The 17,063-nt window shown below is 34.1% G+C and overlaps 3 pseudogenes; all 3 read left to right on the forward strand.

Annotated features, from left to right (window-relative positions):
- Positions 1 to 6,400: 6,400 nt before the first annotated feature.
- On the forward strand, positions 6,401 to 7,972 carry LOC108660776 (stemmadenine O-acetyltransferase pseudogene; annotated as a pseudogene).
- Positions 7,973 to 11,724: 3,752 nt separating this feature from the next.
- LOC18609668 (stemmadenine O-acetyltransferase pseudogene) lies at positions 11,725 to 13,393 on the forward strand (annotated as a pseudogene).
- Positions 13,394 to 14,379: 986 nt separating this feature from the next.
- LOC18609669 (stemmadenine O-acetyltransferase pseudogene) lies at positions 14,380 to 16,255 on the forward strand (annotated as a pseudogene).
- Positions 16,256 to 17,063: the final 808 nt, after the last annotated feature.

Genomic DNA, 17,063 nt, shown 5'->3' on the forward strand with positions numbered 1-17,063 from the left:
TTCGTAATAATTTGATGAAATTTTTCCCATTCAAAAAATTTTAGAAAATCAAAGACTTAAATTTTGATATTTTTAATATTTTCAAACATCAAAACGTTTATTTTATGTATGTAACTTGATATAATCTAACTCTTTTATAGTTGTAGTATCAAGACTTTGATTAATTTTTCCTTTGATTTTAATTTTTGTAATGGTTACCTTTTTTAGTAAAGTGCTAATGGGCATTTTGGATAATTAAGCTGAAAATGAAGTTTAATTTAAGAAAATCTTTATTATGTTATTCATTCGATTTGATCGTTTACTCATAGGCCCAAAAGACCGTCAACAACCCTGAACATTCTCAAGTATACCTTTGGACCTACAAGATATGGGGCATAGGAGGTTTTCAGTACGGAAACGGTACTGATAACACTGGGTTTAGGCCTAATTCAAATTTAAGCCCAACTTATGAATGGGGCCTAAGTTGAAAAAAAAGATACCATGAGGTTTCAACCGGGGAAAAAGCTAAGGGGGCGTTTGGTTGATACTAAGTGAGGGACATTTGTAGCAAAGCACATTGCAGTGTTTAGTTGATGTTTTAAGACGAGAACGTAATCCTTCATCAAATGGAAAGTAAAAAATTTTTATTCCCTAACTTAACCTCCCAACCCTTATCTTCTCCTTTGCGTTCTTCATTTTCTTCCTTCCTACCTTTTTCTCTCTTTTTTTTTTTTTTTCACTTTGCCTTCTCCTTCTTCTCACCGCCCGTAGGAAGGGTAGCCCATCACCAGCACATTTTGGTCAAATTTCATCACCAAATCTAAAAATTGGAGAGATTGGACTTTGAGTTTTATGTAATCTTAATTCAAATTTTCAAGAGAATTTAAAAGTGTTTTGAAAAAAACTTATGTTTTTTATATCGAAAATAGTTTAGAATGGAAGAAATTTATTAAAAAATTAAGAGGATTTGAGAGAGAAAGGTATTTGGGTGCCACGGTTATGAGAGAAAGAAAGCTTTAGGCAAGCTTAAAATAGGTCATCTATCAATAGATAATGTGATCTATTGATAGAATTTTCAATCTATGGATAGATTTTTTTTGGATAATTTTTTTATTTTTAATTTTTATAAATTTAAGGTAAAAATAACTATTTAGTAATTTTACATATTTCAATATTTAAATAATTAGTATAAAAATATTATGTTATTTTTTTATGTTATTATTTATTATTTTAATTGTTTAAAGTTAAAAAGTCAAATTTTATATTAAAAATTATAAATTTATTCAACTTATATGTTTTTTATATATAAAGTTAATTTTGTCAATTTACATTATATTCTCAATAAAGAGATTATAAACTAAACACTATAATATAATTTTTTCAGCAATCACATTCCCTACAATGATCACTTTTCTTTCTTATACCAAATGCTGCAAAATTATATTCTCAGCAATTATATACCTAGCAATCACATTTTTAACAACACACCACATGCAAAGTAAGTGAAAGGATAATAAAAGTCAACATTTTTGCTGCATCATTTGTTTTAAAAGTCAACTTAATAAAGTAATTTTCAATGGAAAAATGCAAGTCGGCTGTTTGGACTTTAGGCATGGTTTTGACTTGGCATATGTTGAACATCCACTTATCCCCTGGACATAAGTCTAATCACATATAACAAAAAAACATGAGAGCCAAATCAACTTGTCTTTTTAACTCTGCATTGAAAATCATACGAACAATGAAAATGTTGAATGCATGTAAGAATCTTTCTTCTTAAGATTAATCTGTTGCCCGTGCGATGGGTTCAGGATGATAATTTTTTTTTTTAATTGAATTGAGAATACTTTGTAAAATAAATATGCATAATAATTATATTATCATATCTAATTGTTGGTGTACATTGACATGTACAAAATATATAACTATTGTTATTGTAGTCACCATTATTTATATTTTTTATTATTAATTTTTATATCATATTATCTCTTAAATATATTTTTAATATCATATATTTTATTTTTTATTATAATCTTATATATTTTATTTTATTTCTTAATATAGTTTTCTATATTATATATTTTATTTTTATTTTTTTCTTTTAAAAGATAATATAAATTTTATTGACAGTCACCATAATTACTAAGAATAATAAAAAGACATCATTGAAATTTATATAAAAAAACAAGTTATAAAATTATAAAATGTTTCTAACAAAGTAACAAAATTAAAAGGTAAATTTATCTTTGATAACATTGCATAGTGCAATGCAATCTAATTGCATTGGTTTTAGACTACTATTACATTATATTCATTGGCTGTAATGTGATTCATTACAGTAGTTTGTTATAAAACAAACACTGTAATATAATTTAATTGGGGACATTACAGGAAATGTGCTCTCATTTTTCTTATACCAAACATTACCTAAGGGCATACATATATCTTAGCAAGACTATATATGAGTCCATCATTTTTTTCCTTTTCTTTTTTCTCCATCTTGCCATGTTTGCAAATGAAAACTATCGTTATGTCAATGGATATATTTAAGTTCCCTTAAATTGTTATTTTATTAGTTAGCATTTTTTATTTTAGAAAGTGAAAAATGGAGAGTATATTTAAATATAAAAAACTTATTTTTTAAAATTTAAGATTTAGAAAAATTAAAATTGAACTTTTATGAATAACAACGGTATATTTTAATTTGATAAAGAAAATTATATTATATAATTTGATTCAGTAATTGACATGTATATATTTTTTCTTAAGTAAATAGTTGGATTTAAATTTTTTTAACTTTTAATGTAAAGAAAAGGTAATTACATTTCAATTGCTATTTTAATATTTATTAAATATGACTTAATATTTAATAATACTTGTTAAAAAACCATAGAAAAAGAAAGAAAAAGTAATAATCATATGTTCAGGTAATATTACCAAATGTCAAGCAAGGAGGCCCTTCGAGGCTTCCTTTAAATATAGTTATAGATTATGTTAATCTTAAATGAATATATAGTTAACGACTAGTTACAATCGGATAAGTATATATATATATATTCAAAGGAGAAAACGAAATCAAGAGGATGATAGGTGGTGATGGTCGTCACCTTTCATTTTTTATTTTTTTTAATTACGTGTATAAAACTTGATATATATTGTATGATTATTTTTATAATTACCCTTTAATCACTTTTTATTCAAAATCTTGAGTTCGTCATTGTATAAATTATTTTGTTGAAAGAGTTAGGTTCAAATTTGTGTTATCTTATTTTAATAATAAACAAAACACATTAAATATGTTGACTCCTTCACAAAGTTGCTTTTCAAAAAAAAAAAAAAATCCTTCACAAAGTTTATCCTAACATCAACTAAAGCTTACAAGGAACAGAAATTTGAGACATCTAGAAGTAGAAAATTTCACAGAATATATGAAAGCTACTACCTCTTCAATAATAAAAAAGGTAATTGAAGGCTAATTCAATTTTAAGAGCACAAGACATTCAAACACTAAATGAAGTGTTAGAGAAGTAATCTGAATTTCTAGGGCAACCATTAATTAGCAAGCAGCAATCACTAACCACCATTGCTTGAATCCTGATGCTAGCTGCTTTGGTTCCATATATAAAAATACTGTGATTGGATATAGTCCATTGACATTTGAAGCTAAATGTACGTGTATGATGTATCATTCAACTAATCGCTTTCTTTTTGTCAAAAACGTGTAGCAGAAAGTGCTTCCCCGTTGGCCACCTTGAGCACTAAGCAAAATGTTTGAACTGTTCGCAGAAGATTGAGTTTGATTCAGTTTTGTCCTTCTTTAATTTCTGGATAAATTCACGATTTTCTTTTCTTCTAGTAATTTAATAATAAAAACTACCCTTTCAATTTCATCATGATCACTTTTTTGTTTGATTAAGACTCTACAGTCGTGTGTATTGAATATTACTCTCTGAATAGTTTTGCCCATTACAATTTTGTTTGCTTGCAATCTCCCCGTAGATGTGGACAGCTGATGGTAACATCAGCCAAGATTACTATTTTATATCCTTTTTATTGTCTCATCGATTCGATAGGACGCGCTTTGGCCTTTTAGGGTTTTCCACTGGAAATTTGATTTATAATTAAAGAAGCGTTGAAAACTGATGGGTTTTTCGTTTTACAAGTGATAATGGATATATACCGGAAATGATCTATAAAGCTTATCCAATTAACTATTAGGGTTAAGATTTTTTGTACAAAACAAATGTAATCATAGCAACGTAAATTAAGGAACAAAAAAACAATGTGATAAATAATTAATTGGCTGCACCTGTAATCATTTAGCTTAAGCAGATATGCTTTGAGTAATTAGTGGGAGATTTATATGTTGAAATTAGTACCACTACCAGCTACTTGGTATGATCATCCTTTAGCTCTCCTACTTTGTATGATATATATAATATTATGGACCTTATCATTTAAATTTATACATGATGATTACAGTTTTGAATACTCTTCAAATTATTAACTATTGCACTGTGATATCTAACATCCTACATCTGATTTGAATGTGATTGTTAAGACTTATATAACAATCCAAGCTTACCACTACTAGTAACTTGAACTTAATCTTTTGAAGGTCACGTGGTTTAAGCTCAAAAAGCTGTTGGATCAGTGGTGCACATCATTACAATTGATTGCTATTGGATTACTCTTGATAAGGATTTCTCTTCTTGTCAATGGGCAGTAGGTTCAGTTGGGAGCTGCCTCACTACCGTATGTGATAATCTTTTGTAAATTTATAATGAAATAAAATCAATTCTGTTTTTCAAAAAAAAAAAAAAAATCATTTTACTAAAAGAAAAAAGTTTTATTTAGTTTCCTTTTTTTCCTTCCATTTCCTTTAACTTTGTATTGTAGCATGTTTCATTGAAGAAATTCTGGTTTATTCAAGAAAGAAGAAAAAATTTTTGTGTGGGAGTTTTCTTAAAATGTTGAACTGCTCAACCGTCAGTATGATCCATAAACTTAATTGGAACTCCTTTACTTTATAGAGCGGATTAACTCTTTTAAGAAATGCAGTTTAATATTTAAGCACCTGGATCTTGTCCCCCACTTGCCCAAGTCCAGTATTTGAAAGGAATTAATTCTTATATTGGATTTAAGTGAGGCTTTACCAACTAAACTCATCATTAACAATATTCAAGAATTTTATCATGTTGTAAATGAAAAGCTTGTGATAAGATAATGTAAATTAAATCATTGTGGTCGTTTAGATGGAAGTTGGTATTATACTGTAAATTCAAAACTATATATTAAAGAAAAGCTAAAATTGAAAATTTGATATCTTCCTATTTTAGTACCCATATATATGTACAGACATGCACATGTATTATAGTACTTAGATCCAATAATTGACATCCGTTAACAAAGTACAACCGTACATACATGCATCTCCTGCTGCAAAAAATACTCCTTTTCTTAAATTACAGAAAACAACCCTACTCTTCAAGTCAATTGCCCCTAGTAAACCGTGTCATACTTGAATGCCTCACTTATTCTCTTGATTCCGTGGGAGAGAATGAAGGATTTTGACTAAGAAGAGGGAATTAAGTTGGAGGACGACAAAAAAAGTGCTGTTTAGATGCAGAAAGGGCTGGATGCAAAGCCATTATTCAATCATAATCATGGAAATACAATTAATCCTCCAAATGGCATGAATATGAGTATTGTCAAACCTCACTTTTTCTTTAGACATACCTACACATATACGGCGGTTCATGTTTTTTTGTACAATATTCCTTTTTGAATTTTTGGCACTCTTAATTTTATTCTTCCTCAATGGTCCATGGGAACTGATCTCTATTCACATTCGAGGTCAAAAAGCTTATTTTCGCCACTAAATACCAGATAAATACATAAAATTTTAATTTAGTAATTTTTTAGTATATTGGATGCATATAATCCTTAATTTTATTCATCTATCAAATTAGGCTTTAACATGTGGTCTTAATTGCCGATTAGCTTTTTGAATTGAAATGGTACGCTTGGATATATTTTAATCAAAGCAGAGTAGGTAAAGAAGTGGTTATCTTTGAATACCTTTCTGTCTTCGTAAATTTATCTGTTGTAAGCAATGCATGTACCAAAGGATGAGAGGAATTGGGTAATTCTCTGAAAGTTTATTGGGTTAAGTTGTGAATGCCAGAAGTTTCAAACAGCGATTGTTCTAATGAAATCATGTCAGCATTACCTGCCCGCCAATAATTTCATTATTATGCTTTTAGACGACATCAATAACCGCCCACAAGTTGCATGTTTTCACATTATTATTTTCCAAGATTTTCCTTTCTATCAATTATAAGATATATATAATAGCAATAATCTTGCTTGACTTGTATCGTTATCTCCTCTATATAAACCCCAGTTTGGTAGCCGTGGGTGCAGATATCCAATTTCCATTTTACGTAACCACATCAATTCTGAGTTGCCATTTTTTTACACACCAAAAATGAACATTGATATCGAAGTACTTTCCCAAGAAATGATCAAACCCTCTTCTCCAACCCCTGACCACCTTCGTCATTACCAACTCTCTTTCCTTGATCAGATTCAACCCCCAATTTTCATGCCTTTGGTTATGTTCTACCCCAAAGAACATGGTGGTAGCAACTTAGAACAATGCAACAGGATAAAAAAATCTTTATCCGAGGCCTTATCTGTGTACTACCCGCTGGCAGGGCGGGTCAGGGACAATGCCTTCATTGACTGCAACGATGCAGGTGCTCTCTTTGTGGAAGCTAAGGCTAGTTGCCACCTTTCTGATATTCTTGAAAATCCAAATCCAAATAATCACAACAAGTTCATTCCTCTTGAGCTTGATGAAGCCACTGCGTTACCGGCTATGGTACAAGTCACCTACCTTGAGTGTGGCGGTTTGGTAGTTTTCCTTGGCATGTCGCACAAGGTTGGTGATGCCTTATCATTTTTCATGTTCTTAAACTGCTGGGCAGCTTTTGCTCGTGGTGACACTGATATAATAAGTCCTCAGTTCGATTCTGCCACCCTTTTCCCACCAAAGGATATCTCTGGGTTCCAGCCGAGGACTGGGATTATAAAGGAGAATTTAGTGTGTAGGAGATTTGTCTTTGATGCTTCTGCAATAGCAGCTATCAGAGCCATATACACTGACAACAACAGCATCGATGCCAGGCGTCCAACTCGCGTTGAGGCCTTATCTGCCTTCATATGGAGCCGCTTTATGGCTGCGACTCAAGAAAAAGCAGACCAAGGAAAGCTCTACACAGTGATTCATGCTATGAACTTACGTACAAGGATGGATCCGCCGCTTCCAAATCACCATTTCGGGAATATCAGCAGACCAGCGATTGCAGTGCCATCAATGGATAAGGAAGATGAATGTTATGACATTCTGAACCAGATGAGAGAAGCAATTCGAAAAGTGAATGCCGAGTATGTGAAGAAGCTTCAAGAAACTGACGGACACTTAAATTTCATCAAAAGCAGGGCTGCAAGTTTCATGAAAGGAGAGGTGGTCACCTTTAGCTTCACCAGTTTGTGTAGGTTTCCTGTGTATGATGCTGACTTTGGGTGGGGAAAGCCTGTGTGGCTTGGCTCTGCTCTCTTGACTTTCAAGAACTTGTGTTCATTCTTTGACACCAAATATGGAGATGGAATTGAGGCATGGATCAACGTGAAAGTGGAAGACATGGCTAAACTTGAAGCTGACAAGGAGTTCCTTTCGTATGTTTCTTCAACTTCTAACGTCAAAGCTTCTGGGTTTTAGGCCTTCACGAAGCCAGTCAGAGCTAAGTAGCTTCATGGATTCTGGGGACTGAAATCTGAATCAAATGGCAAAAAAAATTCATTGCTGGTTCATTTTATCTTGTTTCTTTGTAAGTGTGAAAAAGCATTGAGATTTTATTATTTAATTTATTAGCCTATTGTGTAATTAAGTAGTAAATAAGACTGCACTCGAACATTTGACTTATTAGTTGGTGTATAATTTCTTTGTCTAAAAAGTAAGTTCGAATTCTTTTTCTTCTAATTATAAAAAAAAATAAAGTTAATTATAAATGAAATTTTTTTTTGTTTAATTTTCCTTTCGATGTCAATTAGAATCCTGAATAAATCAACAATTTTACCGATACACAATGTGATCTAGATAGTAGCCAAGGGAAACAGTTCCTAAAAGGTTATTGCTGAAATAGACTCACTACGGTTTTCCTCCTGGTTGAGATTTTGTCCAGTGACTGACTTCCATCCCCTCCTGATTTTGGCTGGGTTTAAGCTAGCATTGATGCTCTGTCCAGTTGTTTTGATATGCTGTTTCAGGGTAAAATAATAAAGAGATTCCAACTTTTAGAAAGAGTTCATCTTTGCTCCTCAGGGGACAGGTCCTTTTTCTTCTCGGCCGATATTATTAGTGGGCCCAAACAAGAAAAAGTCTTCTGTTTCCCTTGGCCCTTGCTGATCGAACCGTAACTACGAAGTGGCCTTTTGCTTTACTCCAAGTTGATATTGTCCCTTCTTCTTATCACATTCTCACAAGAAGAAAGTTGACCTGGTTGATTCCGATTTTCTGTTTTCAATAGCAAATATCGTTGAAATAAGCAAACGGGCCGTATTTAGACAATTTTGAACGTTGACAAGTTTCATGCTTGTAACCCTCGAAGCAGATTGGGTTCTGACTTCTGAGCTATAATCACCTACGATTTCTAATAAATTAAATTTAATCCAGTTTGTGGCCTAAATTACTTGCTAAACAACTGCATGCATAGGCCGGTAAATTTATTCTCTGATGGTGAAATAATTACGCCTGTCTTAATTAGCTTTATTATTTTCCCAAGTCGAATCTACTATGTTTATAATTGACTACCGATTATGGCAAGGTTATACTTTTGCCTAACAGGATCTCCAATTTTAATTTCAAAGCCTGAGCAGTGATGATAAGTCCAACAAAAGGACTGCTCAGACAGGTGAATTCCATTAATGACGACCTAAATCTAGCAGGTCGGCGCATGAAATTAGAGCATTTTATTGCATCCAAGCTGGTAAAAGAATCTAGATGAAGAAGTCTAACTAGATTTTAGTTCCTCATATCTCCAAGTCCAAGAATTCAACCAAATATCCCCCTCTAATAAACCCAAGTCTTTAGGGGGTTGATTACTACTCTTGATTCCTTCTAAAACTTGAAGGGTACACCAAAGAACGTCGATAGTAAGTTCAAATTTAATGAAAACCAATATGTTCATAACCTAAATATAGTGGTAATAAAATTTGTTTAATTCATTCAGTTGGCTGCCATGATGGGCGGCAACAGATTCTGAAGAGGTGGGTAACTTTTGAGAGCCCTTTTTTAAGTGGGGAAGGATGCAAAGATGAAGATGAGATCTTCTCTGTTTTTGTTAGTCCGCTTGCTCCGAGCTTCAAGCTGATTTCATCTACTGTATATGCTTTAATACAATGCATAGTGTATTCCTTGCTCTCAATGAAGATTTTGGCTGTCGGGAAATAAACTGATTGACAACAGGTTTGATAGTACACGTACATTCCCAAATCTGGAAACAGTTAATTTATCTGCCAGAATGAAGAATCAATTTATATCACCTGCAAGTCAGCTTAAAACATTGTCAAATTGAGGTGCTACTGAGAAGGTAGAGGTTCTTTGGAATTTCTTATTGGAGGAAACAAGAGACTTATCTATGGTGGTAGATTCTTGATTATAAGTAAACTTGAGTAGCGATCCTGTATCTTATACTCATGAAAGATGAAAATAAAGCATATTTCAAATTTAAACAATATTGCTTGAATGCGAGAATTCAAGTTTTGTTTAGATTTTGTTGCTATTTCTGGATTATGACGAGATAGCAGGGCAGAAGGTAACACCTCAGTCAGCTAAATAATCTGAAATTAATACTTTTGGTAAGTTATAACCCGAATGAATCTTGATCAGATGCATATTCTAATCGAAGAATGGAATTAAGGGTAAATTACTTATTTGATTATTTAATTTTTAAGAGTTATTTTATCATTCCAATTTGAAAAATCACTTTTTAATATTTTGATTACTTAATTTTTTTTGAAAGATAGAATATTTCATCATAATTCAGGGAATTAGGGGTTCCCTTATGGTCACGTAGATTAACGTTAACTTCTCATAGTCTAAGGATGAAAATATTGATTTTTATAATTATTGATGACTAAAATGTAATTTTTTAAAATCGAGTGAGAAGTTTAATAATGAAATGGGTAATTTATTTTAAAATTAATTGAAAACAAATTCTTCAAAAGTTAAGTAACCAAATGAGTAATTTATTTTACAATTAATTATAAGATGTTTATAGTTGATAATATGAATAAAATTCAGCTTTGTGCTGCTTCTAAGAAATGGAACAATCATTATTCTTCAACATAGTGTTTCTAGAAATTCAAGTTTTTTCTAATAATATATATCCATATAATAAACTAACCACCAACGCTATGGTTCACATTTGCTGAAATCAAATCTTTCTACCAATACCGTTCTCTACCGCACGTATCCTTGTCACTGCAATGCAATTGGGCTATATACATACATATATGCATACATATATTATATCTATCCTTCGTTTATCAGGCAATGCTTTATTAATTTGACATTCTGCTTTTGAAATCCGTGGCCTGCTACTTAAAATAGCAATGCCCACTTCCAAATTTTGGATAAGTACTTTAGCATACGAAAAGAATGAAGAAAGAAAAGTCATAGTGATGATTTTCTAGAAGTAAATAAGGGAAAGGAAAAGGAAAAGGAAAAGGACCCCCCATCTAGGCTTGTTGGTTTGAATTTCCTTCTCTTTGATAGTAATATGTGTATATGATTGATCATCCATTGATTTTGGGGCCTTTTCTGCTTACCAATGGCTAAGAGTTTGCCTTTCCCTTTCCAATTAATGGATTGCATGTAATTAGCTCTTTGACATTAATCCCTCTAACCCCTGGGGTAAGTATTGCAATCGTAAGGCACAGATGGCTGGGCAGGTATATGGCATGTTGGTGAGGAAGATCGGATATGCAGTTGGGCCAAGAAACACGAGAAAAAAACAAGGAGGATATTTCTGCCAAATCTTCTAAAAGAATTTGGTGACTCAAATTATAGCTACCATTCCAAAGAATGAAAGTGTCTATTAACATAGATGGGCCGTTTTATGAAATGATCATTAATTACCATATGATTCATTATGTGTTAATGTTTATGTTCTTTGCAATAGGACTAGCAAGTAGATATATAAGCTCTCAATTAGGCCATATAACCCCCAAAATTATATATATATACAAAATGATGATATAGTAATCAATTAGAGTGAAGTTTTAGCTTAGACTGACCTCAACCTGACATAAGAGCCATACCGTGAAAATTAAAAAGAGACAGAAAATGTGACACAGGGATGGGAGTAGCGTATACTTTAAACTTGAAGTGAATGTTTAAGCAATTGAAAAGGGGTGCAATGGATTTGGTCAATAAATTAATTTAGTGCGTTGAATATGCAAAAAGACCTACCGATTTATGTACCACTTGAGAATCTCAATATGCAAAATCCGCGTCTTTCATTCTGAATGCTAATTAAATCAAAGTCTCCGGGGCTTCGAGATTCATGAGAAATTTCCACTTAACCTGCTATATTGACTACAAAATGCAAATTCGATTTTGCTTAGAGAATAATGTTACTAAAACCCACATGCATCTGCTTTCTGGCTCCTGTCTGTGCATGCACTATATAAGATGGCAGTTAGAGGCAATCTCCACCATATGCCAAGCAGGCACCTTTCTAACTCCTAAACACCTTCCAAATCTTCACTTCTCTTTGAGACTAAAAGCCAAAATGAAGGTCGAGGTCGTTGCCAGAGGTATTATTAAGCCTTCCTCTCCAACCCCTGGCCACCTTCGAAATCTCCACTTCTCCTTCCTTGACCAAATTGCCACCCCTGTTTTTATGCCAATGGTTTTTTTCTATCCAATAGACGGTGATGTCAATGTGGGTAATTTCAATAGAACCGAGTGGCTGAAGAAATCCCTGTCCGAGACCTTAACTAGATTTTATCCCTTAGCCGGACGTGTCAAAGACAATGCCTTCATTGACTGCAGCGATGAAGGCGTCCCTTTCGTTCAATCCAGAGTAAAGTGCCAACTTTCAGATGTCGTGAGGCAACCCGAGCCTGCCCAACTCAACAAGCTACTCCCTTATGAATTGGATAACGTAGGAGATTTAATTTTGGCAATTCAAGCCAATATATTTGACTGTGGTGGAATGGCCATCGGCGTTTGCATCTCTCATAAAATTGCAGATGCATTATCTCTAATCATGTTTCTTAATAATTGGGCTGCCACTGCGCGTGGGGACAGTTATACGGTCCCTCCACGATTTGATTTGGCCACCCTTTTTCCTGCCAGAAGCATATCCGGATTTAAACCCAGCACTGGAATTTTTAAAGACAAGATTGTGACAAGGAGGTTCGTGTTCAGTGCTTCAATGATTGCCGCACTAAGAGCTAAGTATGCTGATGATGGTGCAAGTAATGGAGAATTCCAAAGGCGGCCCACACGAATCGAAGCACTTTCAACCTTCATTTGGAGCCGCTTCATGGCTACAACTCACGGAAAACCTGACCCTGAAAAGCTCTACACAGTGCTTCACGCAGTGAACCTGCGCACAAGGATGGATCCGCCATTGCCAGAGTACTATTTCGGTAATATCAGCCGATTTGCGATAGCAATACCGTCTATAAACTCCGAGGAAGAGTGTTTTGGCATCGTGAGCGAGGTGAGAGATGCAATAAGGAAGATAGATGGCGATTACGTGAGGAAACTTCAGGAAGGAAGCGGACACTTGAATTTTATGAAAGAGCGAGCTGAGAGAATCACAAAAGGAGATGTGGTTTCTTTCAGCTTTACCAGTTTATGCAGGTTCCCTCTTTACGAAACCGATTTTGGGTGGGGAAGACCTATTTGGGTTGGCTCGGCTAGCCTCACCTTCAAGAATTTGGTGGTTTTCATGGACACAGGTTCAAGCGGCGGCATTGAGGCCTGGATTAATATGAAGGAGGAAGACATGGCTAGGTTCGAAGGTGATGAGGAGTTGCTTGCGTTTGTTTGCTCAGCTCCGGATGCTTAAAACTTGTGGGTTTTAGTTTACTCTACTTCCGAATCTGCTTCCATGCTTTTCTTGCAAATGGTTGATGGATATTTGCTTCAATGTTTGAAACTAAAAACTTAATTTTTTTTCTTTTTTTGGATTTTGATCTTTTTTTGAAGTGGTATTAATATCTTTAGATGCCATGTCCAATGTAAATAAAAAAAATGAAAAATAAATGACATGCATTGAATCAACTTGTCTAATGCAAAGACAAATGAAATAAAATAAGTTATAATTTTTTATTTTTATGTTTTAGGAAATCAAGGCGTGTGAGTTTACGTACCTTGTTTGTTGACATGTTGAAAATATAGTGGTTGGAGGTCAATTTTTAAAAATAATTCTTTTGAATTTTAAAACACCTAATACTTCTAATGAGATGCAAGTCATGCATAATAACAACAAAGAAAGAAAAAGGAGAATTTGCCGCATAAATTGAAAATTAGAACCAATTTATGGTAAATTCACCCAGTTCGGAAGCTTCATTTTTTTCAAATGGTAAGTGAATATTATTAGACATTCGGAGAAATGCGAGGAGTAAATTCTGTAAACAATAGCCAAGAAGTAATAATTCCAGGAGCCAAGAAATATTCTGCTCCCTGATTAGCTCAAGAAACATTGGAGTAACAACCTCACGCTTGGACAAATATTAAAAGAAGATATCTCCAGAGATGTTTTGATCTGTCACGCCAAAATATCTTTCAAACAATCTACCTTAACAAGATCGCTAAAATTGAGATATTTAGTCAAAAAGATAAGTTTAATATTGACAAGAAAACATTCTGGCGATGTGAAATTCATTAGGTACAAGGGGATGAGTGATGACTTTAACAATTAGTCTACAACTTTTCTTCTTTCCTAGCTATGTCTTGTCGATAGACAAATTAATCCTGTTATGGAAGATATAATACTTAGAACTACTACAATTATTATAGTCATATTATTTGTATTCTTGAGAGCAGCAAGCACGCTACCCCTATCATATTCTACCATGTTTGGTTAACCAGACAATTGCTGCAAGAAAAGAAATGCTTGGATAACGAAGTTGCTACGCAATTGAAGAACAATGTCAATTTTCACGCACAAAATGCAAGTTTAAGCTAAGATAGTAGTGGTTGGTAAGATAATCCAGCTTCTCTGACAAGCTTCAAAATGTTACTCAAGTGGACAACTGATATATACTTAAAGTTTTGGTTTACTTCAAGCCTGCCTACTGAAATAGAGTGCAGTACCTTACAAATTTTATAGGACATGAAAATCCCAATCTACAGCTTTTACTGCGTGCAGGAGCGTGTATGTTGTTATGTAATTGATGCTGTCCATTCATTCGAATGACAGCCGAGTTTTGGCCTCACAAATAATTTTGGGATTTTGACCCTTTTTTCTCTCATTAACATCTATATAAATATATGTATGATATGGAGCCGCATTAAGTAGGAACAGGACGGTACAGAGATCAGCAAAGTATACTTTGTTCACGAAGTTAGCTTGGGGCAAAGATGAAGCTCGAGGTTGAAGTAATGTCCAAAGAGATTATCAAGCCATCATCCCCAACCCCTGATCAGCTTCGCCATTACCAACTCTCTTTTCTTGATCAAATATCTCCGCCCGTCTATAACCCTTTGGTTCTATTCTACCCGATGACCGAATGCAATATCCAAGTAAACAAAACCAAGATTACCGACCACCTTAAACAGTCCATGTCCAATGCCCTATCCTATTTTTACCCACTAGCCGGACGGATTAAGGATAATCGGCTTGTAGACTGCAATGATGAGGGCATACCCTTTTTGGAAGCCCAAGTCAAGTGCAAACTTTCAGATATCCTAGAAAACCCTGCTCCTAGTGAACTCAACAAATTACTTCCGTTTGTACTAGATGATGCTGAGGAATTGCCCTTAGGAATCCAATTCAACATTTTTGATTCTGGAGGCATATGTATTGGTGTATGTATTTCTCACAAACTTGCAGATGCCCTGTCGTTTTTCACATTTGTAAATACTTGGGCAGCCATTGCTCGTGGAGAGAGTTACATAGTGTCTCCAGAATTTGCATCGGCCAAATTGTTCCCTCCAAAGAGCACATTAGGATTTGAACCGAGAACTGGCATATCAACAGAAGGAATTGTAACGAAGAGGTTTGTGTTTACTGCCTCTAAAATACAGGAAATCAAAGCAAAATACACTAAGAGTACTGCAAGTGCCGAAAACCAGAAAGGCCCATCACGCATTGAGGCATTATCGACTTTCATATGGAGCCGTTTTGTTGCTGCAACCAAAGCAAAACCAATCCCTGATAACTGCTTCTACACAATCATTCATGCAGTAAACTTACGCCCAAGACTAGACCCGCCGCTAGCAGAACATTCTTTTGGCAATTTTTACCGGATTGCAATGACAGTTCCATCCATAAACTCTGAAGAAGATTGTTGTAGTCTCGTTTACCAGATAAGGGACTCCATAAGAAAACTTGACATGAAATTTGTTCGGCAACTTCAAGATGGGCAGAGTTACTTTGACTTCATGAAAGAAAGAGCTGAAAGTTTCATCAGAGGAGAGATTGTTTCCTTTAGCTTCACTAGTTTATGCAGGTTTCCTATGTATAAAGCTGACTTTGGTTGGGGGAAACCCATTTGGGTGGGTTCTGCTAGCCTTACTTTTAAGAATCTAGTAGTTTTCATGGATACTGTATCTGGGGATGGAATAGAGGCTTGGGTCAGCCTAAAGGAAGAAGATATGGCTATGTTTGGAAGCGACGAAGTATTGCTTGCATATGTTGTTTCCCCAAGAAGCTGCTAAAGAATTTAACTTCTTATCTTTCTGTCCAATAGTGAAGTTGAAGATATTCTTTGCAGTATTTGTTTAGTGACAACATCGGCTTCGACGTGTTGGGGTTTTCTAATCTTAAACTATTTTATTTCTTATTTTCTTTCCTTTTTTCTTTTGTCAGAAAGATTCTTATTTTCTCTTGCATATTATGGCGCAGATGTACATTCTTTGTTCTCTTTTCTTTATGTTAGGAAAAGAGTTGTTGTTGTTGTTAAGGATAATATTAGACCTAATCTATTATTGTAATCTAATTTCTTTTTCTATCATCTTAGCTTTATCTAGATACTTAATTTTATCAAGTAGTTTTATATCGTTGTATATATATATACTCTTGTCCATCAATAAAACTTAACACTTCTAAATCTCTGCATCGTATTAGAGCTTTATCACTATGAGTATTATTCCTCAAACCTCTGCTTCTCCTCTCTCTACTCCTATAACTGCTCATCACATCTTTTCTGTCAAACTCACTACCAAAAACTACTTAGCCTAGAAAACACATTTTTTGCCTCTCTTAAATTGTCAAAATCTTAATGGCCTTATCGATGGAACCTCTCTTGAACCAGCCAAGATTATTCCTTCTCCCACCACACCCCAAGAACAAATTCCCAAGCCCGAATATCAATCTTTGTTTCAAAAAGACCATATGCTTCTTTCTTGGTTGTTATCTTCTCTAACTAAAGAGATCTTTTCATATGTGATTGGGTTATCCTCTTCTTTTGCTGTTTGGCACGTTTTTGCCAATTCTTTTGGGTCTATTTCTCAAAATTGTCAACTCCAGCTTCATATTGAACTTCAAAATTCAAGAAAAATGATCTCTCTGTCTTTGATTATCTACAATGGGTCAAAAATCTTGTTGATGAACTGAGTGCTGCTAGGCGGACAATGACCTTTGCCGAATTTAATGCCATTATTTACCGAAATATAGGTAGTGATTTCCACAATATTATCACTGCCTTTAATCTTCAGCTTGATCTTGTTGCTTTTCATGAGTTGCATGGTCAATTAGTTGCTCATGAAATTCTTCTTAAAGGCACTCATGAGCAACCAATTGCTAACATTGTTCACAAATCTACTACCTTTTCCA

This window comes from Theobroma cacao, chromosome 2 (assembly GCF_053813885.1).
Source record: "Theobroma cacao isolate CCN51 chromosome 2, ASM5381388v1, whole genome shotgun sequence".
NCBI classification, from domain to species: domain Eukaryota; kingdom Viridiplantae; phylum Streptophyta; class Magnoliopsida; order Malvales; family Malvaceae; genus Theobroma; species Theobroma cacao.